The sequence below is a fragment of the Furipterus horrens genome, unplaced genomic scaffold, assembly GCF_987537825.1.
Source record: "Furipterus horrens unplaced genomic scaffold, mFurHor1.1.pri manual_scaffold_6, whole genome shotgun sequence".
NCBI lineage: Eukaryota > Metazoa > Chordata > Mammalia > Chiroptera > Furipteridae > Furipterus > Furipterus horrens.
The window spans coordinates 23,531-44,597 of NW_028327176.1; the positions used below are offsets into that span (position 1 = coordinate 23,531).

Here is a 21,067-nt window from a genome sequence, read left to right on the forward strand (position 1 = left end):
GGCTGAACACCGGGAAGCCCTTTGGGGTGGGACCAAGGTGGCGGAAGCGTGGCGGAAGTGCGGCGGAAGGTCAGACCTCCCCGGAGGCGGCTTCTAAGCCCTCCAGGGGCGGGGACCAGGTGCCGGCAGCCTATCGGAAGCGGGGCGGAGGCGGTGCAAGACCTCCCTCCACATCTTTCCAAACAGTACATTTCACTTACAGCGAGTTTACGCGGCGACACATTCAGCAGGCTATTTATATCGCCCTGCTTTTCTCCCCGCCAGGCCGGTCATATATCATGCTAAGTCCATCAACATTTCTTCTGAGAAGGAGCCAAGTCCATTTTTATTTCCTCTGGGAGATGCTGGGACTAGGTTCATTTGCATGCAGTTCCTTTGCGTACGTCAAAAGTCCGGGTGGGCGTTCCAGCCGCCGCCAGGTTCTGATGCCAAAATCTTTGTCAAAGCCAAAATCTCCGAGTGGCCAGCCTGCCACTGCCTCTCTGACCTCATCTCCTGCACTCCTCCCCAGGGGTCCCTCGCCTCTAGCCACACGGGCCTCCTCGCTGCTCCGCAAACACACCGGCACACGCCAGCCTCGGGGCCTTTGCACTCGCGAAAGTTCCCCCGGCCTGACACACCCTCCCCGGGGTAGTCCCACGCCCGGCTGCTTCTCAGGGACACCTTTCCAGACCATCCTATTCAGACCCCGACACGCCCTGTCCTCCTTCCCAGTGTATTCTTCTCCAAGCTTACCAACACCCAAGGAGCCGAGGCACAGGCTTGAATCTCTGTGAAGCTGCTACGTAGAAAAAAATACCGAGGCCACAGCTAGAACGGCAGCTTCGTAAAGCTTGTACGTACACTCTGCGTCCCTAGAGTGCCGCCGCCGCCGGGCGTCCCTAGAGTCGCGGAGAGGACAGAAGAATAAATAGCTTAGCGGACGGCCCCCCGAGCGATTTGACCTACAGAGGAGGATGGCATTGAATACAGAATGACATGCACACCTACCACACCCACTAACTGAGATATGGCGAGGCCAAACTGGATTTTTATCTTGTCATTCGTGGGTGTTGCACAGGACGAACCCATCTTTCGTCGCCTCGAAATAAATCCTTAAACAAGCTATCTTCATGTTTTGCAATAAAGAACGGTTCGGCTAATCCTGTCTAACAAATTTTTAAAAGTTAGCGTACTGGCTTCTCTCCTACAAATAACTTTTAAAAGTTCGTCATCATTAGTGAACCAAACTATTAGTTAGACTATTATTAATAGTACTTTTAAGATGAAATATTAATACAATTCTTTGTGATCAATAAGGAGCACTCCAGTTCAGATATGTTTTTAAGTTAAATCAGAGGACTCTCATGGAAATAGGCAGAGTTCCCTAAGAAGCACTCGGTACTTAGTACAGACTTATTTAACTTCCGAGTAACAGAAGCCTTTAAATGACCAGTTAGGGGGTTGCTTGACACAAAATTTCAAACCTAGAAAACATGTATGGAAGTAAAATAAACGTATCAACGGTAGATGTAAAATAAACGTGCTTTAATTTCCATGTTTTTAGAAAAGATTTTATTGATGTATTTTTAGAGGGGAAGTGGGGAGAAATAGAGGGGGAGAAACATCAGTGTGTGGTTACTTCTCATGCACCCACACTGACTGGGGACCTGGCCTGCAACCCAGGCCTGTGCCCTGACTGGGAATCGAGCCAGCAACCCTTTAGTTCACTCAATCCATGGAGCCACACCAGCCAGACATACATGATTTTAATATACAAAGATATATGAAGTACATAGTAGGTGCTCACTTTGTTGAATGCATACACGAATGAATACACGAGTCCATACCATCTGACAATTCCCTTTTCTTTCCAATATTCGGAGTTTCATCGTCGGTCGCGAAACAACTTTCACCTAGTTGCAGAAATTTGCTATTAAGGACGATGAGGCATTAGCCTGCGCTTCTTAAAATTGGAGACCTAGTCTTACTCAGATTTGAGTATGAAGAGAGGGGATAACAGCACGCTGGTTAAGAACACAGGATTTTCAGGTGGACGGCTTGGGTTCCTTCCAGCCTCTAACACCTGCTGTCTGACCTGAAAGCAAGTTACCTCCTTCTCTGCATATCAGTTTTGCCTTCTGTAAAACTGACCACGGTGAGGACGAAATAAAACTGTGCATGGAAGTGCCAGCACGGGGTCATTCTGATTATTCCACAAATGACTACTAGAGTAATGGTAACTGATAGACCTCCAAAGACACAAATACACAGAAATATTGCAACAAAAGCAGTCACTGCCTGCAGAGCTACTGATTCTGCCTGAAACCTCCCGGAGGGCCACTAAAGGTCGTTTCCCTACAGATCACCCGAGGAACGGAACCTTGCAAAATACGAGGGAAGAGCTTGTCTGTGGAACTGGGCACTCTCTGCACAGTACAATGACAGTTCAATAAGAAGCTTTCCCAGAGTCTACACCCTTTAAAGCTAATAATGATAATTAGAAGAGCAACCTACTAATAGCACACAGATGACATATTTCAAAAAAAAAAAAGTGAAGGGGTTCAAGCAGTGACGCACACTAAAAACAGTATAAGAACAAAAATAAGAAGGTATTGGACCAATAGTTAAAAATACAAACAACACGGGAGAAAAACTGGGACAACTGTAAAAGAACAACAATTTAAAACAAGACCAAAAAATTGCCAATAACAGGAGACAAAGTAAACTGGATACATAAAAGGTATAAATAAGAAACATGACATTAACACTCTGAGAGACTTAAGTTTTGGCTGTACAAATTCAATTTTAACTTTGAATATCATTTCTCTAGTACTGTCTCAAATTTGGGGAGTTAGAAGAATGATTTACCTAAAAAGTTTGGTGATTAAGGAAGGACAAAGGACTGCAAAGCTGAAAACCTTATTTTGAATACTTGGCACCACCACTCGTTTAGCTGTGAACCTGCACATGCCACAATATCCTAACCTACATCAATATGGATATCTATTGGCACAATGTCAATAATTGTTAAAAGTGTATGGCGAGAACTCTTCAAGTCATTATATTTGAATGTTTTATGTATGTTTAAATTTTTTAATTCTAGAAAATTAATAAGAAAGAATAACTTCTGCTTTGCTGCCTCACTGTTGTGCAGAAAAAATTAAATAAGCTATATTATCTCACTAAGTCAGGTAGTATCTAGGTAGTTTGCCATTCTTTTTTTTTTTTACCCCCGCTACGACTACTCACACTTAGTGTGGTGGGACAGACGCGCGCTCTGCACAGTCTCCCGCTGGCCTTACTCCTCGCTTTCGGGGTTCCTACAGCCACCCCGAAAGAGCACTGGGCCTGATGATGGGGTACATACGAAGCGTTTCTGGAAATCTGTTAGCTCTTCTGAAGCTCCATCCAGGAAGGCTAAGTCTATTAAAGATAGAAGCCTGTTAACCCTAGGCTCATTAACGCTAAACCTATCAACCCTGAGCCTAGCCATCTAGCCCTATCCGTACAATGGACTCGGTGAGCTTCCCTTAGCTGTAATCCCCAGAGTTCCCCACAGGAGGGCAGCACTGAGACAGACGGGGAGCCACAGCCGGCAAGCACACTGACAGGTTGATGGAAGAGTTCCTCTGGAGCGCACAGGAGCAGGTGAAGCGCGTTGAGTTCAGTGGACTTAAGTGGCTTCTTGGCAATCCCAGAGCCTGGCGTCTGAATCGAGAGATGATGATTTGCACTTTCTAAAAAAGTCTGAGCACCATCAGATTAAGTAAATGTTGAGTTTACTATTGTAATTTGATACCGTAAACCTCTCCATAGAATTGCGGAGGACGTGTAAGACCTTCGGGAGCAGGACAGAGGACCCCGAAGTCCCGGGGGGGGGGGGGGGGGCAGGGAAGGGGACGCGGCAGTTCTTCGGGGGCGGGGACAGGGTGGCGGAAGACTCCCGGAAGCGAGGCGAGGCCGAACACCCGGAAGACCTTCGGGGTGGGACCAAGATGGCGGGGCAGGCTGCGTGGACCTTCTGGGGTTGGGCCTCGGCTGCGTGAGACCTTCTAGGGCGGGAACAAGAGGGCGGGTCCGCGGGAAGCGGAAGTCGCCCGGAAGTCCTCTGGGGTGGGACCGGGAGGGCGGATGTGTCCCGGAAGTGCGGCGGAAGGTCGGACTTCCCGGAAGCGGCTCCTAAGTCCTCCAGGGGCGGGGGCGAGGTGCCGGAACTCTATCGGAGGATGTGTAAGACCTTCGGGAGCAGGATAGAGAACCCCGAAGTCCCGGGGCGGGGGTGGGGCAGGGAAGGGGACGAGGCAGTTCTCCGGGGGCGGGGACAGGGTGGCGGAAGACTCCCGGAAGCGGGGCGAGGCCGAACACCCGGAAGACCTTCAGGGTGGGACCAAGATGGCGGGGCAGGCTGCGTGGACCTTCTGGGGTTGGGCCTCAGCTGCGTCAGACCTTCTAGGGCGGGAACAAGATGGCGGGTCCGCGGGAAGCGGAAGTCGCCCGGAAGTCCTCTGGGGTGGGACCAGGACCGCGGAAGTGCGGCAGAAGGTCAGACTTCCCGGAAGCGGCTCCTAAGTCCTCCAGGGGCGGGGGCGAGGTGCCGGAACGCTATCGGAGGATGTGTAAGGCCTTCGGGAGCAGGATAGAGGACCCCGAAGTGCCAGTGCGGGGCAGGGAAGGGGACGCGGTAGTTCTAGTTCTTCGGGGGCGGGGACAGGGTGGCGGAAGATACCCGGAAGCGGCGCGAGGCCGGACACCCGGAAGACCTTCGGGGTGAGACCAAGATGGCGGGGCAGGCTGCGTAGACCTTTGGGGGTTGGGCCTCGGCTGCGTGAGACCTCCTGGGGCGGGAACAAGATGGCGGGTCGGCCGCAAGCGGAAGTCGCCCGGAAGTCCTCTGGGGTGGGACCGGGAGGGCGGAAGTGTCCCGGAAGTGCGGCGGAAGGTCAGACTTCCCGGAGGCGGCTCCTAAGTCCTCCAGGGGCGGGGCCGAGGTGCCGGCAGCATGTCGGAAGCGGGGCGCAGGGTATGTAAGACCTTCGGGAGCAGGATAGAGGGTCCCGAAGTCCCACGGGGACAGGGAAGAGGACGGGGTAGTTCTTCGGGGGCGGGAGACACAGAGTGCAGAGAGAAGAGCGTTCCAGAGAGGGTGAGGGACAGACAGAGGGCGGTCCAGAGGGGGGGCGGGGGTCCAGGACAGAGCATCAGCAACAAGGCAGTGGCGAGTTGCAGGTCAGAATGAAGAAAGTGGACTTTATTCTCAGGACGAGGGAAAGCAGGGGCTGATTCGGGTTCATATATAAGATACTATCTGTGTGTGTGTGTGTGTGTGTGTGTGTGTGTGTGTGTGTGTGTGTGTAGCGGAGTGGGAGGGTGTCCTCTTAAAGCAAAAGAATACGGCAGTACAAATACAAAATTGGGTATCAAACTGAAAATCAGAATGAGAAACTTCACCAAATTACCGCAGTGGTTCGATGAGCCGACATACCCGTAAGGCACCCCCCCCGCCCCCCCCCCCCCCCCCCCGGCGTTTCCGGCATCACGGGACCTGAATCCCCAGATGGTAACTGCACACACCTTAAGGATGAAGTTTGCTTCTGACTTGGCCCATGTCAAGCCCTGTTCCTCTCCCACTGTCCAGGAACTTCCAACGATGGTGACAACTTCTGTTCCTGTGCCTTCCTGTCACTATACTGGGTATGCAGGCTCATCGGGTGGGTGAGGAACACGTCCCGAGAGCCATTTCGACCCTGAGGTGAGTAACAATAACCTCACTACGCATGGAAGTATCTGCGGACAAGTATGTTCCGCTGCAGAAACAGACGGTAGCGCTTATTAACCGCAGGTAGAAGACCTTACTTTTGCAGACTTTACAAAAAGCATGAGCACGGAACACATTGTGAGGGTCCCTTCCCAGGCCTCGGAAGCGAGGGGTCCTGAAGCTTAAGCTTCGCTCACTTCGCAGCAGATCTTTGAAAGTCTCGCATGGGGAACCGACGGAAGGGTTCAATGTGCTCTGAGGAGAGCTGGAGGGGACAAGTGTGGGAGGCCGGCACTGCGGCGGTGGCCCTGGAGCCTTCCTGGGCTGAGACCAGGGCCCCCCACCCCCCCACCCACCGCCCCGCCTCAGCCAAGACCGACTGCTCTCGTCTGCGGCCCCTTTTCCTCTGTGGCCATAATCTCTCCTGCACAGGACCTGCCACGTGCCCGCCGTGGGCCTGCCGCGGCGTCCGCAGCTGTCATCCCCCCGCCCGTCTGGTCTGGGTCGGCTCAGCCCACGGTCGTTCTTAAACCAAGCGCTGGAGACGGAGAGAGGGCACACCCGGCTACCCCGAGGGATGTGCCACCTGGGTCAGAGGAACAGACAAACGCATTGTAAGAACCATAGGTAAGGGGAAAGGTAAACTCGAGTTCTCTCTCTGGAGTAGAAGGGGAGAGGGAAATGGGGTCTGAGGGATCCAGAGGTGCTCAGAAGCACTGATGACCGATTACTGTAGCGGGTGCAGGGCTTGCACTGTAAACGGGCCTTTCACGTGTTTTCGGAGCGGTTTGCGTGAACGCGTGTGTGTATACATGTGCACGCACACACTTCCGGTCCTAGGAAGAGCCATCGATGTCGATGACTGGCAACAGGTACAAGAATGTGATTCCCACAGAGGCCGAGGGCCACGGGTTCTCCAAGACGGTATGGACACAGCAAGGGAGGCCTCCAGGGCACAAGTCCCATCTTTCCCTGCTTATGACACTCGCACCCACCAACTTTAGCCTCTTGTGTCCCGGCACCTCCAGGGCTGCCCCAGGACACTGAAGCATGAAGGATCACAGACCCACTAACCCCGGTGAACAACAGTGACTGCTACAGACAATTCTCCTTCACCGTTTCCATTCTTACCGAGTTTTATTCCCAGAAAAGGGGGGAGGGGGGTAGAAAGGCCCATGAAGAGCAGTCACCGCTCAACTTACAGAAAGGCGAGGCCCCGATCAGAGGCTACCATCCCTCTTTCCCACCGTCCGGGTTCAAAAGCCAACACGTGCTCACTGTGGAAGAGGGCGGCTGAAATGGGGCTCAAAAGATTTATAAGACCCCCAATTCTGTCTTCCACGTATCCTTTTCTTTTTGTTCTTTTTCTTTCTTCTCACGCTCAGCCTTAGCTTCTTCTTCCTCGTGTCTTCTGATCAGCTGTTCCACTTCCTTCTGTCCGAGGACTCCGATGACCGTCTTTCCATTCTCTCTGGTCGGCGTGGCAATTTCCACTGGGGGCAAACACACACACGCACGGCTGCGTTATAGCAATCACAGGTGCTAAAGTTGTTGCAGCTACCTTAAAATACCGTTTACATTCATCGCCGTTGCAAAATCACGTTAGGTACCTATCGCTAGGTTTTACAGCAACACAGAAATACTCACGGCGCCGTTATTGCCAATGCGTGCGGCCTTCCATCCCCCGTAATTTCCGCTTGGGTCGCTCCGATAGAGCTGAAAGCCGTAACGCTTATCCCAGCCAATGGACAGCAGCGAGACGCCAAAGGCACGTTTTTCCCTTTAACCAAGAAAAGAGGACCGTCAAGCACATCAGCCGCCCAAAGGCAGTATCGCTACAGTCACTCGAGCTCCCCGAACGTAGCTGAAGCACCTTTCTTGTGAAGCTGAGCATTCGTAAGTGGCTCTGTTCTGGCCACCACAGACTAAGGCCCACCAAAACGTCCACTTGCTTCCGGGAGATGGGCACAGCCAGGAGACGGAGTTAAGACCCGGAGGACCGCTACTCCGTGCTGAGTTTAATTATTAGGTAAGAAAAGCAATCGGTTTCCAGATTTAAAAAGGCTATTTCTGCCTCTCGATGGTCTATTAATAAAACATATGATAATACATATCGCGGAAACCACGAAGCGCAAATGTACAAAAAGTTTTTCACTTACTTTTCAATTTCTTTTTACCATCTCATAAAAAAATTATTACCTAGAAAATGTTTCCCCTTTCTGGAATAAATATGCCCCAGATTTCCTACCTCCAAACTGCGCGTATGCTTGTTTGATATCACAGAGCGCTGTCACCAACTGCTCACGAGGAATTGGCTCCCGATACTGTAATAAATAAATACCTAGGATGAAAACACTGGCATAGTCATCATTTTTTCCTAAGACACAAAAATCTAAGCAAAACATATTCTGGACATAAACCTGCGCCATGGGGGGACATTGACAGTCACCTGTCATTTGAAAGGGGAGCAGGGGAATGTCAACATCCTAACAATCTTATGACCATAGCATTTTATAAGTTCGGGTTAGAAAAAAGAAGCAATTTTCAATTAATAAATCTGCGATGACTCTCATCTTGGCAAAAACGAGTTCTCCTTAGAGATATCAAGCAAACTGACTTATAGATCGTCAGTCACACTCTCTCTGACCATACCTTTGGGCAATGAGCCTCAGTTCGTTGGTCAGAACGTTAGCGTCAGAAGTTACGCCGGCCACGGTGCAAGCCATGCCCCTGGAGGAAGAAAAAAAAAAATGTACTCATGTGTCTGTAAGCAGAGCAGGTGTCTGAGAGGGCCTTTAAGAAGTATTTGCAAAGCCCCAAGTTCCATGATAAGTTTACCATGCTCGCGTCAATGCTCTGGTTTTCTTCTGAACAGACAGAAACTACAGAAGGTTTATCTTTGCAGGACAAACCTGACGTCGTTTATAACATGAAAGATACACAGCGCCCCCTCCAGTTCTTCGATAGGCGTATTCAGCGCCACGACGCCGAACAGGGCGAGAGAAGGAGCACTAGGAAGCTAAAGCAAGTCCCGAGAGGGTCCAGAAGCAAGACAGAGGTTTTGCCAGAGGGGAAGAAAAACTACCCCCACTCCTGGGTCATCGGTATTCTCACCTCCAAAGGCCTGGCTGGCCGGGGCGGAGGGAGGGGGCTCAGGGGCTAGGCTCCCAGGAAAGGCGCCTTTCCTTTCTTTGCTGCCGCTCCCCGAGGGCTGCGCTGGCTCCCCTAGAGCTGGCACCCTCTGTCACCTGCTGTCACTACACCTCCGCAAGCCTGCCGGCTGCCGAGCGGCCCGTGGCCCGGCGGTGACTCTGGAGGGATGACGCTTCCTTGGACACGCATCCAAAGGCCCTAGAACCGGCACCCGCCTCGTCCCCCACTCAGGGGGGAAGTCTCTTGACAGGCAAACCCAGTGCCCCGCCAGCTAGGAGTCCCGCACGCCCAATGACGCAAAACTGACGGGGCTCATCTAAACTGTTCCCAGACCTCCAGGGGTAAGATTCAGGACACTTCCACACAATTCCCGAGTAGCCGTTCTGAACACTCGGGGAGCCTGCTACGTGTCAGACCCTGCGCTAGTGTATTTCACTCGTTTTACTCTAGTTCATTAAACGGCCACCACCACTCGAGGCGGCACCGAAGCCCAGAGAAGGAAAGCAACGGGTGCGAGGTCACACAGACTTAACCCAGATCTGCACACCTACCACGCCTGTACTCCGAACAGTATAGAATAGTTTCTCCACCTAGGGCTTGGCCCTGCACGTCAAAAGGATAACGTATCGTCCGAAGCCTCAAGGAAGTTTCAAACAAGAATCAAAAATGTCCACCAGTAAAGGCACAATAACAAGCGTTCGCTTCAAGTTTACTGCGGCACACGGGCCAGGCCTCCCGAAATACGTGAGGTCCTACGTATGTGAGCACGTGAGGTATCGAAACCCTCTCCCCCCTGTGAGCTCACTTACTCATCATCGAGCTTATAAATTTTTTCAGGGACAACAACTTCATCAAGCAGCTTGTGGATGTTGCGTCGCTCTGCTGCAAGCCAAACACCGTCGTTCGCTAAAGTTCCCGGACAGGTGCCCGCACGTCCGATGGCCTCCATGGCGTATTCAACCTGGTACAAGCGACCTGCAAAACACAAGCGGTGAGAAACCGAGACTCCCTTCTGGGTGCTTGCACCACTGGGCCAAGAGAGTCAGCGGGAACCCTGACAGGCTCTACCCTCGAGTCCCTCTCTCGTTCTCTCGTGCTGCGCGCGATCGACCTGGTGACCATAATGACATCAAAACACAAGAGAGCATGAACTATTCAAAAAGTGTCTTGACTTCCGCCCCCCCACCCCCACCCCCCCAAAAGTCAAGCACTTAAAAATACTTTTGAGACAGATTCTACAATTCCTACTTTGCCTCCTGGAGAAAATATAGTGGTCCTGGAGTCATAGCTTCGAGACCGCAAAGGAAAATATATACCCATGACTCCCGTCCACTGAAAGTAACTCCTGCATAAAACACATCCTGGCACCCAGAGTCCAGTGTGTAGCAGGGAACCGATCATTTCTTCCCACCCCCATTTTCTCACGCAGGTCTGTAAGCTGAGTACCAGACCCTTTGTCAGGCGATAGCTTACGGACGTGTGCGGAACTTACCGTGTGTTCTGAACTTTACGGCTCCTGTCAAAAGAAAGTAAGATCCTTACTAAAACGAAAGTTACAACTGAAAAAGCATTTCCACGGCTTAAAACCGTTCCGTCCACCCCCTTCTTTGGCCGAGGTGAGGGACGCAAACACGATTTGACACAGGTGGAGACCGAGGCACCGGGGCTGGACGGGAAAATCGAAAAAGCCCTTTTTTGGAAAAAAACCAACGCAGAAAAGGAGCCCAAATGAGACACGGTAGAGGCAGAAAGAGGGATGAGACCCTGCAGGTCCAAGAGGAAGAACTGGGGAAGGAGAAAGAACGGGGCGTCCAGGCGGAGCAGGAAGCTTCAGCAGAAAACACTGAGTCAGACGCCTCACGGGCAAGAGACAAACGGCCGAAGCTCAAAAAAAAAGAATCGCAGCCGCTCGAAAGCTAAGGCAGTATCCTGACCACGGAGTCCAGGAGGACGGACACGTGAAGAGGGGCAGAGGCTTCTCCCGGGAGGGCCGGGGTCCTGCATGCGGAAGGAGGCGGGGGGTTGGGGGTGGGGGCGTGGGGCGACCTCGGCCCCCAGAGCACATTTCCCAAATAGCGGAACACCAGACTAAGGCCGCAGGACCGGCGCGCCCAGACGAGATTTCTTAAAGGTGGGCCGGGGCCTCGGGGCCTGCCTGGCACTTTGGGAGGCAGTGACCTGCGACCAGGCTGCCGGAGAGTCCTCATCCCCATGCTCCACGCCGGCCGGCGCAGCCGGTACCCCCGCGGCGCCCGAAGGCAGGTACTAACCGGAGAAGAAAAACTGGAATCGAGGGCTACACGAAGGGCCTCACGCCACAGGAAGAACCCACTGTCGCCCCGCCGAGTGTCCGCTGCCCATGTGGCCCACGCGCGTGTGCAGAACGATCTCGCGGGGTGGGGGGGGCGGGGAGAACGGGCCGAAGATACGGAAGTCCTCCGGGGACGGGGCCGAGGACAAGGAAGCCCTTCGGGGGCGGAGACAAGGTGGCGGAAGACTCCCGGAAGCGGGGCGAGGCTGAACACCGGGAAGCCCTTTGGGGTGGGACCAAGGTGGCGGAAGCGTGGCGGAAGTGCGGCGGAAGGTCAGACCTCCCCGGAGGCGGCTTCTAAGCCCTCCAGGGGCGGGGACCAGGTGCCGGCAGCCTATCGGAAGCGGGGCGGAGGCGGTGCAAGACCTCCCTCCACATCTTTCCAAACAGTACATTTCACTTACAGCGAGTTTACGCGGCGACACATTCAGCAGGCTATTTATATCGCCCTGCTTTTCTCCCCGCCAGGCCGGTCATATATCATGCTAAGTCCATCAACATTTCTTCTGAGAAGGAGCCAAGTCCATTTTTATTTCCTCTGGGAGATGCTGGGACTAGGTTCATTTGCATGCAGTTCCTTTGCGTACGTCAAAAGTCCGGGTGGGCGTTCCAGCCGCCGCCAGGTTCTGATGCCAAAATCTTTGTCAAAGCCAAAATCTCCGAGTGGCCAGCCTGCCACTGCCTCTCTGACCTCATCTCCTGCACTCCTCCCCAGGGGTCCCTCGCCTCTAGCCACACGGGCCTCCTCGCTGCTCCGCAAACACACCGGCACACGCCAGCCTCGGGGCCTTTGCACTCGCGAAAGTTCCCCCGGCCTGACACACCCTCCCCGGGGTAGTCCCACGCCCGGCTGCTTCTCAGGGACACCTTTCCAGACCATCCTATTCAGACCCCGACACGCCCTGTCCTCCTTCCCAGTGTATTCTTCTCCAAGCTTACCAACACCCAAGGAGCCGAGGCACAGGCTTGAATCTCTGTGAAGCTGCTACGTAGAAAAAAATACCGAGGCCACAGCTAGAACGGCAGCTTCGTAAAGCTTGTACGTACACTCTGCGTCCCTAGAGTGCCGCCGCCGCCGGGCGTCCCTAGAGTCGCGGAGAGGACAGAAGAATAAATAGCTTAGCGGACGGCCCCCCGAGCGATTTGACCTACAGAGGAGGATGGCATTGAATACAGAATGACATGCACACCTACCACACCCACTAACTGAGATATGGCGAGGCCAAACTGGATTTTTATCTTGTCATTCGTGGGTGTTGCACAGGACGAACCCATCTTTCGTCGCCTCGAAATAAATCCTTAAACAAGCTATCTTCATGTTTTGCAATAAAGAACGGTTCGGCTAATCCTGTCTAACAAATTTTTAAAAGTTAGCGTACTGGCTTCTCTCCTACAAATAACTTTTAAAAGTTCGTCATCATTAGTGAACCAAACTATTAGTTAGACTATTATTAATAGTACTTTTAAGATGAAATATTAATACAATTCTTTGTGATCAATAAGGAGCACTCCAGTTCAGATATGTTTTTAAGTTAAATCAGAGGACTCTCATGGAAATAGGCAGAGTTCCCTAAGAAGCACTCGGTACTTAGTACAGACTTATTTAACTTCCGAGTAACAGAAGCCTTTAAATGACCAGTTAGGGGGTTGCTTGACACAAAATTTCAAACCTAGAAAACATGTATGGAAGTAAAATAAACGTATCAACGGTAGATGTAAAATAAACGTGCTTTAATTTCCATGTTTTTAGAAAAGATTTTATTGATGTATTTTTAGAGGGGAAGTGGGGAGAAATAGAGGGGGAGAAACATCAGTGTGTGGTTACTTCTCATGCACCCACACTGACTGGGGACCTGGCCTGCAACCCAGGCCTGTGCCCTGACTGGGAATCGAGCCAGCAACCCTTTAGTTCACTCAATCCATGGAGCCACACCAGCCAGACATACATGATTTTAATATACAAAGATATATGAAGTACATAGTAGGTGCTCACTTTGTTGAATGCATACACGAATGAATACACGAGTCCATACCATCTGACAATTCCCTTTTCTTTCCAATATTCGGAGTTTCATCGTCGGTCGCGAAACAACTTTCACCTAGTTGCAGAAATTTGCTATTAAGGACGATGAGGCATTAGCCTGCGCTTCTTAAAATTGGAGACCTAGTCTTACTCAGATTTGAGTATGAAGAGAGGGGATAACAGCACGCTGGTTAAGAACACAGGATTTTCAGGTGGACGGCTTGGGTTCCTTCCAGCCTCTAACACCTGCTGTCTGACCTGAAAGCAAGTTACCTCCTTCTCTGCATATCAGTTTTGCCTTCTGTAAAACTGACCACGGTGAGGACGAAATAAAACTGTGCATGGAAGTGCCAGCACGGGGTCATTCTGATTATTCCACAAATGACTACTAGAGTAATGGTAACTGATAGACCTCCAAAGACACAAATACACAGAAATATTGCAACAAAAGCAGTCACTGCCTGCAGAGCTACTGATTCTGCCTGAAACCTCCCGGAGGGCCACTAAAGGTCGTTTCCCTACAGATCACCCGAGGAACGGAACCTTGCAAAATACGAGGGAAGAGCTTGTCTGTGGAACTGGGCACTCTCTGCACAGTACAATGACAGTTCAATAAGAAGCTTTCCCAGAGTCTACACCCTTTAAAGCTAATAATGATAATTAGAAGAGCAACCTACTAATAGCACACAGATGACATATTTCAAAAAAAAAAAAGTGAAGGGGTTCAAGCAGTGACGCACACTAAAAACAGTATAAGAACAAAAATAAGAAGGTATTGGACCAATAGTTAAAAATACAAACAACACGGGAGAAAAACTGGGACAACTGTAAAAGAACAACAATTTAAAACAAGACCAAAAAATTGCCAATAACAGGAGACAAAGTAAACTGGATACATAAAAGGTATAAATAAGAAACATGACATTAACACTCTGAGAGACTTAAGTTTTGGCTGTACAAATTCAATTTTAACTTTGAATATCATTTCTCTAGTACTGTCTCAAATTTGGGGAGTTAGAAGAATGATTTACCTAAAAAGTTTGGTGATTAAGGAAGGACAAAGGACTGCAAAGCTGAAAACCTTATTTTGAATACTTGGCACCACCACTCGTTTAGCTGTGAACCTGCACATGCCACAATATCCTAACCTACATCAATATGGATATCTATTGGCACAATGTCAATAATTGTTAAAAGTGTATGGCGAGAACTCTTCAAGTCATTATATTTGAATGTTTTATGTATGTTTAAATTTTTTAATTCTAGAAAATTAATAAGAAAGAATAACTTCTGCTTTGCTGCCTCACTGTTGTGCAGAAAAAATTAAATAAGCTATATTATCTCACTAAGTCAGGTAGTATCTAGGTAGTTTGCCATTCTTTTTTTTTTTTACCCCCGCTACGACTACTCACACTTAGTGTGGTGGGACAGACGCGCGCTCTGCACAGTCTCCCGCTGGCCTTACTCCTCGCTTTCGGGGTTCCTACAGCCACCCCGAAAGAGCACTGGGCCTGATGATGGGGTACATACGAAGCGTTTCTGGAAATCTGTTAGCTCTTCTGAAGCTCCATCCAGGAAGGCTAAGTCTATTAAAGATAGAAGCCTGTTAACCCTAGGCTCATTAACGCTAAACCTATCAACCCTGAGCCTAGCCATCTAGCCCTATCCGTACAATGGACTCGGTGAGCTTCCCTTAGCTGTAATCCCCAGAGTTCCCCACAGGAGGGCAGCACTGAGACAGACGGGGAGCCACAGCCGGCAAGCACACTGACAGGTTGATGGAAGAGTTCCTCTGGAGCGCACAGGAGCAGGTGAAGCGCGTTGAGTTCAGTGGACTTAAGTGGCTTCTTGGCAATCCCAGAGCCTGGCGTCTGAATCGAGAGATGATGATTTGCACTTTCTAAAAAAGTCTGAGCACCATCAGATTAAGTAAATGTTGAGTTTACTATTGTAATTTGATACCGTAAACCTCTCCATAGAATTGCGGAGGACGTGTAAGACCTTCGGGAGCAGGACAGAGGACCCCGAAGTCCCGGGGGGGGGGGGGGGGCAGGGAAGGGGACGCGGCAGTTCTTCGGGGGCGGGGACAGGGTGGCGGAAGACTCCCGGAAGCGAGGCGAGGCCGAACACCCGGAAGACCTTCGGGGTGGGACCAAGATGGCGGGGCAGGCTGCGTGGACCTTCTGGGGTTGGGCCTCGGCTGCGTGAGACCTTCTAGGGCGGGAACAAGAGGGCGGGTCCGCGGGAAGCGGAAGTCGCCCGGAAGTCCTCTGGGGTGGGACCGGGAGGGCGGATGTGTCCCGGAAGTGCGGCGGAAGGTCGGACTTCCCGGAAGCGGCTCCTAAGTCCTCCAGGGGCGGGGGCGAGGTGCCGGAACTCTATCGGAGGATGTGTAAGACCTTCGGGAGCAGGATAGAGAACCCCGAAGTCCCGGGGCGGGGGTGGGGCAGGGAAGGGGACGAGGCAGTTCTCCGGGGGCGGGGACAGGGTGGCGGAAGACTCCCGGAAGCGGGGCGAGGCCGAACACCCGGAAGACCTTCAGGGTGGGACCAAGATGGCGGGGCAGGCTGCGTGGACCTTCTGGGGTTGGGCCTCAGCTGCGTCAGACCTTCTAGGGCGGGAACAAGATGGCGGGTCCGCGGGAAGCGGAAGTCGCCCGGAAGTCCTCTGGGGTGGGACCAGGACCGCGGAAGTGCGGCAGAAGGTCAGACTTCCCGGAAGCGGCTCCTAAGTCCTCCAGGGGCGGGGGCGAGGTGCCGGAACGCTATCGGAGGATGTGTAAGGCCTTCGGGAGCAGGATAGAGGACCCCGAAGTGCCAGTGCGGGGCAGGGAAGGGGACGCGGTAGTTCTAGTTCTTCGGGGGCGGGGACAGGGTGGCGGAAGATACCCGGAAGCGGCGCGAGGCCGGACACCCGGAAGACCTTCGGGGTGAGACCAAGATGGCGGGGCAGGCTGCGTAGACCTTTGGGGGTTGGGCCTCGGCTGCGTGAGACCTCCTGGGGCGGGAACAAGATGGCGGGTCGGCCGCAAGCGGAAGTCGCCCGGAAGTCCTCTGGGGTGGGACCGGGAGGGCGGAAGTGTCCCGGAAGTGCGGCGGAAGGTCAGACTTCCCGGAGGCGGCTCCTAAGTCCTCCAGGGGCGGGGCCGAGGTGCCGGCAGCATGTCGGAAGCGGGGCGCAGGGTATGTAAGACCTTCGGGAGCAGGATAGAGGGTCCCGAAGTCCCACGGGGACAGGGAAGAGGACGGGGTAGTTCTTCGGGGGCGGGAGACACAGAGTGCAGAGAGAAGAGCGTTCCAGAGAGGGTGAGGGACAGACAGAGGGCGGTCCAGAGGGGGGGCGGGGGTCCAGGACAGAGCATCAGCAACAAGGCAGTGGCGAGTTGCAGGTCAGAATGAAGAAAGTGGACTTTATTCTCAGGACGAGGGAAAGCAGGGGCTGATTCGGGTTTATATATAAGATACTATCTGTGTGTGTGTGTGTGTGTGTGTGTGTGTGTGTGTGTGTGTGTAGCGGAGTGGGAGGGTGTCCTCTTAAAGCAAAAGAATACGGCAGTACAAATACAAAATTGGGTATCAAACTGAAAATCAGAATGAGAAACTTCACCAAATTACCGCAGTGGTTCGATGAGCCGACATACCCGTAAGGCACCCCCCCCGCCCCCCGCCCCCCGGCGTTTCCGGCATCACGGGACCTGAATCCCCAGATGGTAACTGCACACACCTTAAGGATGAAGTTTGCTTCTGACTTGGCCCATGTCAAGCCCTGTTCCTCTCCCACTGTCCAGGAACTTCCAACGATGGTGACAACTTCTGTTCCTGTGCCTTCCTGTCACTATACTGGGTATGCAGGCTCATCGGGTGGGTGAGGAACACGTCCCGAGAGCCATTTCGACCCTGAGGTGAGTAACAATAACCTCACTACGCATGGAAGTATCTGCGGACAAGTATGTTCCGCTGCAGAAACAGACGGTAGCGCTTATTAACCGCAGGTAGAAGACCTTACTTTTGCAGACTTTACAAAAAGCATGAGCACGGAACACATTGTGAGGGTCCCTTCCCAGGCATCGGAAGCGAGGGGTCCTGAAGCTTAAGCTTCGCTCACTTCGCAGCAGATCTTTGAAAGTCTCGCATGGGGAACCGACGGAAGGGTTCAATGTGCTCTGAGGAGAGCTGGAGGGGACAAGTGTGGGAGGCCGGCACTGCGGCGGTGGCCCTGGAGCCTTCCTGGGCTGAGACCAGGGCCCCCCACCCCCCCACCCACCGCCCCGCCTCAGCCAAGACCGACTGCTCTCGTCTGCGGCCCCTTTTCCTCTGTGGCCATAATCTCTCCTGCACAGGACCTGCCACGTGCCCGCCGTGGGCCTGCCGCGGCGTCCGCAGCTGTCATCCCCCCGCCCGTCTGGTCTGGGTCGGCTCAGCCCACGGTCGTTCTTAAACCAAGCGCTGGAGACGGAGAGAGGGCACACCCGGCTACCCCGAGGGATGTGCCACCTGGGTCAGAGGAACAGACAAACGCATTGTAAGAACCATAGGTAAGGGGAAAGGTAAACTCGAGTTCTCTCTCTGGAGTAGAAGGGGAGAGGGAAATGGGGTCTGAGGGATCCAGAGGTGCTCAGAAGCACTGATGACCGATTACTGTAGCGGGTGCAGGGCTTGCACTGTAAACGGGCCTTTCACGTGTTTTCGGAGCGGTTTGCGTGAACGCGTGTGTGTATACATGTGCACGCACACACTTCCGGTCCTAGGAAGAGCCATCGATGTCGATGACTGGCAACAGGTACAAGAATGTGATTCCCACAGAGGCCGAGGGCCACGGGTTCTCCAAGACGGTATGGACACAGCAAGGGAGGCCTCCAGGGCACAAGTCCCATCTTTCCCTGCTTATGACACTCGCACCCACCAACTTTAGCCTCTTGTGTCCCGGCACCTCCAGGGCTGCCCCAGGACACTGAAGCATGAAGGATCACAGACCCACTAACCCCGGTGAACAACAGTGACTGCTACAGACAATTCTCCTTCACCGTTTCCATTCTTACCGAGTTTTATTCCCAGAAAAGGGGGGAGGGGGGTAGAAAGGCCCATGAAGAGCAGTCACCGCTCAACTTACAGAAAGGCGAGGCCCCGATCAGAGGCTACCATCCCTCTTTCCCACCGTCCGGGTTCAAAAGCCAACACGTGCTCACTGTGGAAGAGGGCGGCTGAAATGGGGCTCAAAAGATTTATAAGACCCCCAATTCTGTCTTCCACGTATCCTTTTCTTTTTGTTCTTTTTCTTTCTTCTCACGCTCAGCCTTAGCTTCTTCTTCCTCGTGTCTTCTGATCAGCTGTTCCACTTCCTTCTGTCCGAGGACTCCGATGACCGTCTTTCCATTCTCTCTGGTCGGCGTGGCAATTTCCACTGGGGGCAAACACACACACGCACGGCTGCGTTATAGCAATCACAGGTGCTAAAGTTGTTGCAGCTACCTTAAAATACCGTTTACATTCATCGCCGTTGCAAAATCACGTTAGGTACCTATCGCTAGGTTTTACAGCAACACAGAAATACTCACGGCGCCGTTATTGCCAATGCGTGCGGCCTTCCATCCCCCGTAATTTCCGCTTGGGTCGCTCCGATAGAGCTGAAAGCCGTAACGCTTATCCCAGCCAATGGACAGCAGCGAGACGCCAAAGGCACGTTTTTCCCTTTAACCAAGAAAAGAGGACCGTCAAGCACATCAGCCGCCCAAAGGCAGTATCGCTACAGTCACTCGAGCTCCCCGAACGTAGCTGAAGCACCTTTCTTGTGAAGCTGAGCATTCGTAAGTGGCTCTGTTCTGGCCACCACAGACTAAGGCCCACCAAAACGTCCACTTGCTTCCGGGAGATGGGCACAGCCAGGAGACGGAGTTAAGACCCGGAGGACCGCTACTCCGTGCTGAGTTTAATTATTAGGTAAGAAAAGCAATCGGTTTCCAGATTTAAAAAGGCTATTTCTGCCTCTCGATGGTCTATTAATAAAACATATGATAATACATATCGCGGAAACCACGAAGCGCAAATGTACAAAAAGTTTTTCACTTACTTTTCAATTTCTTTTTACCATCTCATAAAAAAATTATTACCTAGAAAATGTTTCCCCTTTCTGGAATAAATATGCCCCAGATTTCCTACCTCCAAACTGCGCGTATGCTTGTTTGATATCACAGAGCGCTGTCACCAACTGCTCACGAGGAATTGGCTCCCGATACTGTAATAAATAAATACCTAGGATGAAAACACTGGCATAGTCATCATTTTTTCCTAAGACACAAAAATCTAAGCAAAACATATTCTGGACATAAACCTGCGCCATGGGGGGACATTGACAGTCACCTGTCATTTGAAAGGGGAGCAGGGGAATGTCAACATCCTAACAATCTTATGACCATAGCATTTTATAAGTTCGGGTTAGAAAAAAGAAGCAATTTTCAATTAATAAATCTGCGATGACTCTCATCTTGGCAAAAACGAGTTCTCCTTAGAGATATCAAGCAAACTGACTTATAGATCGTCAGTCACACTCTCTCTGACCATACCTTTGGGCAATGAGCCTCAGTTCGTTGGTCAGAACGTTAGCGTCAGAAGTTACGCCGGCCACGGTGCAAGCCATGCCCCTGGAGGAAGAAAAAAAAAAATGTACTCATGTGTCTGTAAGCAGAGCAGGTGTCTGAGAGGGCCTTTAAGAAGTATTTGCAAAGCCCCAAGTTCCATGATAAGTTTACCATGCTCGCGTCAATGCTCTGGTTTTCTTCTGAACAGACAGAAACTACAGAAGGTTTATCTTTGCAGGACAAACCTGACGTCGTTTATAACATGAAAGATACACAGCGCCCCCTCCAGTTCTTCGATAGGCGTATTCAGCGCCACGACGCCGAACAGGGCGAGAGAAGGAGCACTAGGAAGCTAAAGCAAGTCCCGAGAGGGTCCAGAAGCAAGACAGAGGTTTTGCCAGAGGGGAAGAAAAACTACCCCCACTCCTGGGTCATCGGTATTCTCACCTCCAAAGGCCTGGCTGGCCGGGGCGGAGGGAGGGGGCTCAGGGGCTAGGCTCCCAGGAAAGGCGCCTTTCCTTTCTTTGCTGCCGCTCCCCGAGGGCTGCGCTGGCTCCCCTAGAGCTGGCACCCTCTGTCACCTGCTGTCACTACACCTCCGCAAGCCTGCCGGCTGCCGAGCGGCCCGTGGCCCGGCGGTGACTCTGGAGGGATGACGCTTCCTTGGACACGCATCCAAAGGCCCTAGAACCGGCACCCGCCTCGTCCCCCACTCAGGGGGGAAGTCTCTTGACAGGCAAACCCAGTGCCCCGCCAGCTAGGAGTCCCGCACGCCCAATGACGCAAAACTGACGGGGCTCATCTAAACTGTTCCCAGACCTCCAGGGGTAAGATTCAGGACACTTCCACACAATTCCCGAGTAGCCGTTCTGAACACTCGGGGAGCCTGCTACGTGTCAGACCCTGCGCTAGTGTATTTCACTCGTTTTACTCTAGTTCATTAAACGGCCACCACCACTCGAGGCGGCACCGAAGCCCAGAGAAGGAAAGCAACGGGTGCGAGGTCACACAGACTTAACCCAGATCTGCACACCTACCACGCCTGTACTCCGAACAGTATAGAATAGTTTCTCCACCTAGGGCTTGGCCCTGCACGTCAAAAGGATAACGTATCGTCCGAAGCCTCAAGGAAGTTTCAAACAAGAATCAAAAATGTCCACCAGTAAAGGCACAATAACAAGCGTTCGCTTCAAGTTTACTGCGGCACACGGGCCAGGCCTCCCGAAATACGTGAGGTCCTACGTATGTGAGCACGTGAGGTATCGAAAC

The 21,067-nt window shown here is 52.3% G+C and overlaps 2 long non-coding RNA genes across 2 annotated transcripts; both read right to left on the bottom strand.

The window, feature by feature from the left end:
* Nucleotides 1-6,859: 6,859 nt before the first annotated feature.
* LOC150005559 (uncharacterized) lies at nt 6,860-8,461 on the bottom strand. The gene is made up of 3 exons (XR_016511670.1): nt 8,390-8,461; nt 7,385-8,061; nt 6,860-7,230 (listed from the first exon to the last, which is right to left on the bottom strand). It is a non-coding gene; the product is annotated as an uncharacterized LOC150005559 (long non-coding RNA).
* A 9,792-nt stretch (nt 8,462-18,253) lies between these two features.
* On the bottom strand, nt 18,254-19,855 carry LOC150005560 (uncharacterized). The gene is made up of 3 exons (XR_016511671.1): nt 19,784-19,855; nt 18,779-19,455; nt 18,254-18,624 (listed from the first exon to the last, which is right to left on the bottom strand). It is a non-coding gene; the product is annotated as an uncharacterized LOC150005560 (long non-coding RNA).
* Between the last annotated feature and the right edge of the window lie 1,212 nt (nt 19,856-21,067).